Source organism: Gnatocerus cornutus, unplaced genomic scaffold (assembly GCF_029298725.1).
Source record: "Gnatocerus cornutus isolate USDA-ARS CGAHR unplaced genomic scaffold, icGnaCorn1.1 ctg00000285.1, whole genome shotgun sequence".
NCBI lineage: Eukaryota > Metazoa > Arthropoda > Insecta > Coleoptera > Tenebrionidae > Gnatocerus > Gnatocerus cornutus.
In genome coordinates this window covers 8,189-17,500 of record NW_028275604.1, presented here as the reverse complement: position 1 = coordinate 17,500, position 9,312 = coordinate 8,189, and positions in this window count along the sequence as shown.

The window sequence follows — 9,312 nt, the reverse complement described above, 5'->3', positions numbered from 1 at the left end:
AATTCACAGACTTCCCTCCAACGTTACAGTTCCGAAAACTTCTAAGCTCACTGATTTCAATCTAACGTTACAATTCTAAAACTTTTGAGTTGACCAATTCCGAAAAGTCATAAATCCACAAATTTCATTCGAACGTTGCAATTACGAAAATTCAAAACTTGACGGAATAACAAGTTGAAAACAGCTACATTTTTCAGTAGATGAATTTCGATGGAAAGCCACAACTACAATTTTTTTTTTTAAATATGTAAATAAACCTAAAAACTTGTAATTTTTGACATTTCTGAAGTTCCAGACCTGACACATAGATGACGCCATTTTAGGGTCAGGTCAGGTCAAATTATGCTTAAAATTCAAGAAAAATACGTAAATTAACCCAGAATCTTGTAATTTTTGACATTTATGAAGTTCCAGACCTGTCATATAGATGGCACCATTTTTGAGTCAAAATAGGCGCCAAAATTCAAAAACAATATGTAAAATAAAGGAAAAAACAGTAATTTTTGACATTTATGAAGTTCCAGACCTGACACATAGATGGCGCCATTTTAGGGTCAGGTCAGGTCAAATTATGCTTAAAATTCAAGAAAAATACGTAAATTAACCCAGAATCTTGTAATTTTTGACATTTATGACGTTCCAGACCTGACACATAGATGGCGCCATTTTAGGGTCAGTTAGGTCAAATTATGCTTAAAATTCAAGAAAAATACGTAAATTAACCCAGAATCTTGTAATTTTTGACATTTATGAAGTTCCAGACCTGACACATAGATGGCGCCATTTTAGGGTCAGTTAGGTCAAATTATGCTTAAAATTCAAGAAAAATACGTAAATTAACACAGAATCTTGTAATTTTTGACATTTCTGAAGTTCCAGACCTGACACATAGATGACGCCATTTTAGGGTCAGGTCAGGTCAAATTATGCTTAAAATTCAAGAAAAATACGTAAATTAACACAGAATCTTGTAATTTTTGACATTTCTGAAGTTCCAGACCTGACACATAGATGACGCCATTTTAGGGTCAGGTCAGGTCAAATTATGCTTAAAATTCAAGAAAAATACGTAAATTAACCCAGAATCTTGTAATTTTTGACATTTCTGAAGTTCCAGACCTGTCATATAGATGGCGCCATTTTTGAGTCAAAATAGGCGCCAAAATTAAAAAACAATATGTAAAATAAAGGAAAAACAGTAATTTTTGACATTTATGAAGTTCCAGACCTGACACATAGATGGCGCCATTTTAGGGTCAGGTCAGGTCAAATTATGCTTAAAATTCAAGAAAAATACGTAAATGAACCCAGAATCTTGTAATTTTTGACATTTATGAAGTTCCAGACCTGACACATAGATGGCGCCATTTTAGGGTCAGTTAGGTCAAATTATGCTTAAAATTCAAGAAAAATACGTAAATTAACCCAGAATCTTGTAATTTTTGACATTTCTGAAGTTCCAGACCTGTCATATAGATGGCGCCATTTTTGAGTTAAAATAGGCGCCAAAATTCAAAAACAATATGTAAAATATAGGAAAAAACAGTAATTTTTGACATTTGTGAAGTTCCAGACCTGTCACATAGATGGCGCCATTTTTGAGTCAAAATAGGCGCCAAAATTCAAAAACAATATGTAAAATATAGGAAAAACAGTAATTTTTGACATTTATGAAGTTCCAGACCTGACACATAGATGGCGCCATTTTAGGGTCAGTTAGGTCAAATTATGCTTAAAATTCAAGAAAAATACGTAAATTAACCCAGAATCTTGTAATTTTTGACATTTGTGAAGTTCCAGACCTGTCATATAGATGGCGCCATTTTTGAGTCAAAATAGGCGCCAAAATTCAAAAACAATATGTAAAATAAAGGAAAAAACAGTAATTTTTGACATTTCTGAAGTTCCAGACCTGACACATAGATGGCGCCATTTTAGGGTCAGGTCAGGTCAAATTATGCTTAAAATTCAAGAAAAATACGTAAATTAACCCAGAATCTTCCCAGAATCTTGTAATTTTTGACATTTCTGAAGTTCCAGACCTGTCACATAGATGGCGCCATTTTTGAGTTAAAATAGGCGCCAAAATTCAAAAACAATATGTAAAATATAGGAAAAAACAGTAATTTTTGACATTTGTGAAGTTCCAGACCTGTCACATAGATGGCGCCATTTTTGAGTCAAAATAGGCGCCAAAATTCAAAAACAATATGTAAAATAAAGGAAAAACAGTAATTTTTGACATTTATGAAGTTCCAGACCTGACACATAGATGGCGCCATTTTAGGGTCAGTTAGGTCAAATTATGCTTAAAATTCAAGAAAAATACGTAAATTAACCCAGAATCTTGTAATTTTTGACATTTCTGAAGTTCCAGACCTGTCATATAGATGGCGCCATTTTTGAGTCAAAATAGGCGCCAAAATTCAAAAACAATATGTAAAATAAAGGAAAAAACAGTAATTTTTGACATTTATGAAGTTCCAGACCTGACACATAGATGGCGCCATTTTAGGGTCAGGTCAGGTCAAATTATGCTTAACATTCAAAAAAAATACGTAAATTAACCCAGAATCTTGTAATTTTTGACATTTCTGAAGTTCCAGACCTGTCATATAGATGGCGCCATTTTTGAGTCAAAATAGGCGCCAAAATTCAAAAACAATATGTAAAATAAAGGAAAAAACAGTAATTTTTGACATTTCTGAAGTTCCAGACCTGACACATAGATGGCGCCATTTTAGGGTCAGGTCAGGTCAAATTATGCTTAAAATTCAAGAAAAATACGTAAATTAACCCAGAATCTTCCCAGAATCTTGTAATTTTTGACATTTCTGAAGTTCCAGACCTGTCATTTAGATGGCGCCATTTTTGAGTCAAAATAGGCGCCGAAATTCAAAAACAATATGTAAAATAAAGGAAAAAACAGTAATTTTTGACATTTCTGAAGTTCCAGACCTGACACATAGATGACGCCATTTTAGGGTCAGGTCAGGTCAAATTATGCTTAAAATTCAAGAAAAATACGTAAATTAACCCAGAATCTTGTAATTTTTGACATTTCTGAAGTTCCAGACCTGTCATATAGATGGCGCCATTTTTGAGTTAAAATAGGCGCCAAAATTCAAAAACAATATGTAAAATATAGGAAAAAACCAGTAATTTTTGACATTTGTGAAGTTCCAGACCTGTCACATAGATGGCGCCATTTTTGAGTCAAAATAGGCGCCAAAATTCAAAAACAATATGTAAAATAAAGGAAAAAACAGTAATTTTTGACATTTCTGAAGTTCCAGACCTGACACATAGATGGCGCCATTTTAGGGTCAGGTCAGGTCAAATTATGCTTAACATTCAAAAAAAATACGTAAATTAACCCAGAATCTTGTAATTTTTGACATTTCTGAAGTTCCAGACCTGTCATATAGATGGCGCCATTTTTGAGTCAAAATAGGCGCCAAAATTCAAAAACAATATGTAAAATAAAGGAAAAAACAGTAATTTTTGACATTTCTGAAGTTCCAGACCTGACACATAGATGGCGCCATTTTAGGGTCAGGTCAGGTCAAATTATGCTTAAAATTCAAGAAAAATACGTAAATTAACCCAGAATCTTCCCAGAATCTTGTAATTTTTGACATTTGTGAAGTTCCAGACCTGTCACATAGATGGCGCCATTTTTGAGTCAAAATAGGCGCCAAAATTCAAAAACAATATGTAAAATAAAGGAAAAAACAGTAATTTTTGACATTTCTGAAGTTCCAGACCTGACACATAGATGGCGCCATTTTAGGGTCAGGTCAGGTCAAATTATGCTTAACATTCAAAAAAAATACGTAAATTAACCCAGAATCTTGTAATTTTTGACATTTCTGAAGTTCCAGACCTGTCATATAGATGGCGCCATTTTTGAGTCAAAATAGGCGCCAAAATTCAAAAACAATATGTAAAATAAAGGAAAAAACAGTAATTTTTGACATTTCTGAAGTTCCAGACCTGACACATAGATGGCGCCATTTTAGGGTCAGGTCAGGTCAAATTATGCTTAAAATTCAAGAAAAATACGTAAATTAACCCAGAATCTTCCCAGAATCTTGTAATTTTTGACATTTCTGAAGTTCCAGACCTGTCACATAGATGGCGCCATTTTTGAGTTAAAATAGGCGCCAAAATTCAAAAACAATATGTAAAATATAGGAAAAAACAGTAATTTTTGACATTTGTGAAGTTCCAGACCTGTCACATAGATGGCGCCATTTTTGAGTCAAAATAGGCGCCAAAATTCAAAAACAATATGTAAAATAAAGGAAAAACAGTAATTTTTGACATTTATGAAGTTCCAGACCTGACACATAGATGGCGCCATTTTAGGGTCAGTTAGGTCAAATTATGCTTAAAATTCAAGAAAAATACGTAAATTAACACAGAATCTTGTAATTTTTGACATTTCTGAAGTTCCAGACCTGACACATAGATGACGCCATTTTAGGGTCAGGTCAGGTCAAATTATGCTTAAAATTCAAGAAAAATACGTAAATTAACACAGAATCTTGTAATTTTTGACATTTCTGAAGTTCCAGACCTGACACATAGATGACGCCATTTTAGGGTCAGGTCAGGTCAAATTATGCTTAAAATTCAAGAAAAATACGTAAATTAACCCAGAATCTTGTAATTTTTGACATTTCTGAAGTTCCAGACCTGTCATATAGATGGCGCCATTTTTGAGTCAAAATAGGCGCCAAAATTAAAAAACAATATGTAAAATAAAGGAAAAACAGTAATTTTTGACATTTATGAAGTTCCAGACCTGACACATAGATGGCGCCATTTTAGGGTCAGGTCAGGTCAAATTATGCTTAAAATTCAAGAAAAAATACGTAAATGAACCCAGAATCTTGTAATTTTTGACATTTATGAAGTTCCAGACCTGACACATAGATGGCGCCATTTTAGGGTCAGTTAGGTCAAATTATGCTTAAAATTCAAGAAAAATACGTAAATTAACCCAGAATCTTGTAATTTTTGACATTTCTGAAGTTCCAGACCTGTCATATAGATGGCGCCATTTTTGAGTTAAAATAGGCGCCAAAATTCAAAAACAATATGTAAAATATAGGAAAAAACAGTAATTTTTGACATTTGTGAAGTTCCAGACCTGTCACATAGATGGCGCCATTTTTGAGTCAAAATAGGCGCCAAAATTCAAAAACAATATGTAAAATATAGGAAAAACAGTAATTTTTGACATTTATGAAGTTCCAGACCTGACACATAGATGGCGCCATTTTAGGGTCAGTTAGGTCAAATTATGCTTAAAATTCAAGAAAAATACGTAAATTAACCCAGAATCTTGTAATTTTTGACATTTGTGAAGTTCCAGACCTGTCATATAGATGGCGCCATTTTTGAGTCAAAATAGGCGCCAAAATTCAAAAACAATATGTAAAATAAAGGAAAAAACAGTAATTTTTGACATTTCTGAAGTTCCAGACCTGACACATAGATGGCGCCATTTTAGGGTCAGGTCAGGTCAAATTATGCTTAAAATTCAAGAAAAATACGTAAATTAACCCAGAATCTTCCCAGAATCTTGTAATTTTTGACATTTCTGAAGTTCCAGACCTGTCACATAGATGGCGCCATTTTTGAGTTAAAATAGGCGCCAAAATTCAAAAACCAATATGTAAACATTATAGGAAAAAACAGTAATTTTTGACATTTGTGAAGTTCCAGACCTGTCACATAGATGGCGCCATTTTTGAGTCAAAATAGGCGCCAAATTCAAAAACAATATGTAAAATAAAGGAAAAACAGTAATTTTTGACATTTATGAAGTTCCAGACCTGACACATAGATGGCGCCATTTTAGGGTCAGTTAGGTCAAATTATGCTTAAAAATTCAAGAAAAATACGTAAATTAACCCAGAATCTTGTAATTTTTTGACATTTCTGAAGTTCCAGACCTGTCATATAGATGGCGCCATTTTTTGAGTCAAAATAGGCGCCAAAATTCAAAAACAATATGTAAAATAAAGGAAAAAACAGTAATTTTTGACATTTATGAAGTTCCAGACCTGACACATAGATGGCGCCATTTTAGGGTCAGGTCAGGTCAAATTATGCTTAACATTCAAAAAAAATACGTAAATTAACCCAGAATCTTGTAATTTTTGACATTTCTGAAGTTCCAGACCTGTCATATAGATGGCGCCATTTTTGAGTCAAAATAGGCGCCAAAATTCAAAAACAATATGTAAAATAAAGGAAAAAACAGTAATTTTTGACATTTCTGAAGTTCCAGACCTGACACATAGATGGCGCCATTTTAGGGTCAGGTCAGGTCAAATTATGCTTAAAATTCAAGAAAAATACGTAAATTAACCCAGAATCTTCCCAGAATCTTGTAATTTTTGACATTTCTGAAGTTCCAGACCTGTCACATAGATGGCGCCATTTTTGAGTTAAAATAGGCGCCAAAATTCAAAAACAATATGTAAAATATAGGAAAAAAACAGTAATTTTTGACATTTGTGAAGTTCCAGACCTGTCACATAGATGGCGCCATTTTTGAGTCAAAATAGGCGCCAAAATTCAAAAACAATATGTAAAATAAAGGAAAAACAGTAATTTTTGACATTTATGAAGTTCCAGACCTGACACATAGATGGCGCCATTTTAGGGTCAGTTAGGTCAAATTATGCTTAAAATTCAAGAAAAATACGTAAATTAACACAGAATCTTGTAATTTTTGACATTTCTGAAGTTCCAGACCTGACACATAGATGACGCCATTTTAGGGTCAGGTCAGGTCAAATTATGCTTAAAATTCAAGAAAAATACGTAAATTAACACAGAATCTTGTAATTTTTGACATTTCTGAAGTTCCAGACCTGACACATAGATGACGCCATTTTAGGGTCAGGTCAGGTCAAATTATGCTTAAAATTCAAGAAAAATACGTAAATTAACACAGAATCTTGTAATTTTTGACATTTCTGAAGTTCCAGACCTGTCATTTAGATGGCGCCATTTTTGAGTCAAAATAGGCGCCGAAATTCAAAAACAATATGTAAAATAAAGGAAAAAACAGTAATTTTTGACATTTCTGAAGTTCCAGACCTGACACATAGATGACGCCATTTTAGGGTCAGGTCAGGTCAAATTATGCTTAAAATTCAAGAAAAATACGTAAATTAACCCAGAATCTTGTAATTTTTGACATTTCTGAAGTTCCAGACCTGTCATATAGATGCGCGCCATTTTTGAGTTAAAATAGGCGCCAAAATTCAAAAACAATATGTAAAATATAGGAAAAAACAGTAATTTTTGACATTTGTGAAGTTCCAGACCTGTCACATAGATGGCGCCATTTTTGAGTCAAAATAGGCGCCAAAATTCAAAAACAATATGTAAAATAAAGGAAAAAACAGTAATTTTTGACATTTCTGAAGTTCCAGACCTGACACATAGATGGCGCCATTTTAGGGTCAGGTCAGGTCAAATTATGCTTAACATTCAAAAAAAATACGTAAATTAACCCAGAATCTTGTAATTTTTGACATTTCTGAAGTTCCAGACCTGTCATATAGATGGCGCCATTTTTGAGTCAAAATAGGCGCCAAAATTCAAAAACAATATGTAAAATAAAGGAAAAAACAGTAATTTTTGACATTTCTGAAGTTCCAGACCTGACACATAGATGGCGCCATTTTAGGGTCAGGTCAGGTCAAATTATGCTTAAAATTCAAGAAAAATACGTAAATTAACCCAGAATCTTCCCAGAATCTTGTAATTTTTGACATTTGTGAAGTTCCAGACCTGTCACATAGATGGCGCCATTTTTGAGTCAAAATAGGCGCCAAAATTCAAAAACAATATGTAAAATAAAGGAAAAAACAGTAATTTTTGACATTTCTGAAGTTCCAGACCTGACACATAGATGGCGCCATTTTAGGGTCAGGTCAGGTCAAATTATGCTTAACATTCAAAAAAAATACGTAAATTAACCCAGAATCTTGTAATTTTTGACATTTCTGAAGTTCCAGACCTGTCATATAGATGGCGCCATTTTTGAGTCAAAATAGGCGCCAAAATTCAAAAACAATATGTAAAATAAAGGAAAAAACAGTAATTTTTGACATTTCTGAAGTTCCAGACCTGACACATAGATGGCGCCATTTTAGGGTCAGGTCAGGTCAAATTATGCTTAAAATTCAAGAAAAATACGTAAATTAACCCAGAATCTTCCCAGAATCTTGTAATTTTTGACATTTCTGAAGTTCCAGACCTGTCACATAGATGGCGCCATTTTTGAGTTAAAATAGGCGCCAAAATTCAAAAACAATATGTAAAATATAGGAAAAAACAGTAATTTTTGACATTTGTGAAGTTCCAGACCTGTCACATAGATGGCGCCATTTTTGAGTCAAAATAGGCGCCAAAATTCAAAAACAATATGTAAAATAAAGGAAAAACAGTAATTTTTGACATTTATGAAGTTCCAGACCTGACACATAGATGGCGCCATTTTAGGGTCAGTTAGGTCAAATTATGCTTAAAATTCAAGAAAAATACGTAAATTAACACAGAATCTTGTAATTTTTGACATTTCTGAAGTTCCAGACCTGACACATAGATGACGCCATTTTAGGGTCAGGTCAGGTCAAATTATGCTTAAAATTCAAGAAAAATACGTAAATTAACACAGAATCTTGTAATTTTTGACATTTCTGAAGTTCCAGACCTGACACATAGATGACGCCATTTTAGGGTCAGGTCAGGTCAAATTATGCTTAAAATTCAAGAAAAATACGTAAATTAACCCAGAATCTTGTAATTTTTGACATTTCTGAAGTTCCAGACCTGTCATATAGATGGCGCCATTTTTGAGTCAAAATAGGCGCCAAAATTAAAAAACAATATGTAAAATAAAGGAAAAACAGTAATTTTTGACATTTATGAAGTTCCAGACCTGACACATAGATGGCGCCATTTTAGGGTCAGGTCAGGTCAAATTATGCTTAAAATTCAAGAAAAATACGTAAATGAACCCAGAATCTTGTAATTTTTGACATTTATGAAGTTCCAGACCTGACACATAGATGGCGCCATTTTAGGGTCAGTTAGGTCAAATTATGCTTAAAATTCAAGAAAAATACGTAAATTAACCCAGAATCTTGTAATTTTTGACATTTCTGAAGTTCCAGACCTGTCATATAGATGGCGCCATTTTTGAGTTAAAATAGGCGCCAAAATTCAAAAACAATATGTAAAATATAGGAAAAAACAGTAATTTTTGACATTTGTGAA